Genomic DNA, 656 nt, shown 5'->3' with positions numbered 1-656 from the left:
ACCAGTTGCACGACACCGAGGTGCCGCCTCGAGGGTAGATGGGAGCCCTTTTTGTGGAGGTGACGAAGCAGCGATCTGCTCGGTCGTATTGGAGGAGTGGTGATCCTGCGAGGGCTGGTAGTCCCAAAGGAACCGGGTTGACTGCGTTGTTCGACGTGATGGTGGATGAGATGTTCGACTAGGTAAAACTAGGAACGTAGCTTAGAAAGTTCGACCTTTTGTTACAATGGTCTATACTCCTATATCGATGCCTGACTCGTAGGCAACGAGCAAGGGCTTATGGACAGTGCGTCGTCCTGAAGATCGAGCAAGGAAGTCGAGAATGACCACTACCCCAAGCGAAGAGGAGCAGAGACTTGAATGAATAACCAGGTCAAACTTAGGGTTCGACCGACTAATGGTACAACTATTTATACAAGTACCGGCTACACACAGACCATCGTGTCTGTGTGGTCGTGTTTAGTAAAGAAAGAAACGTAGTGGCACAATACCGGGTACGAAGTGCGCACGGACCCCAATATGTAAGCTACATAATGTTCAACCTGCGGGTGAGCGCTAAGACAGGCGCCAGTATGGGCGCTAGTAATACAAGGAATAGAACGGAAAGACAAATGTTTCATTTATCAAACGCATAAGGAATGTACCATGTGAGAACG

This window comes from Postia placenta, assembly GCF_002117355.1.
Source record: "Postia placenta MAD-698-R-SB12 unplaced genomic scaffold POSPLAscaffold_6, whole genome shotgun sequence".
Taxonomy (NCBI): Eukaryota; Fungi; Basidiomycota; class Agaricomycetes; order Polyporales; family Adustoporiaceae; genus Rhodonia; species Rhodonia placenta.
Note: the sequence above shows the minus strand (reverse complement) of the source record.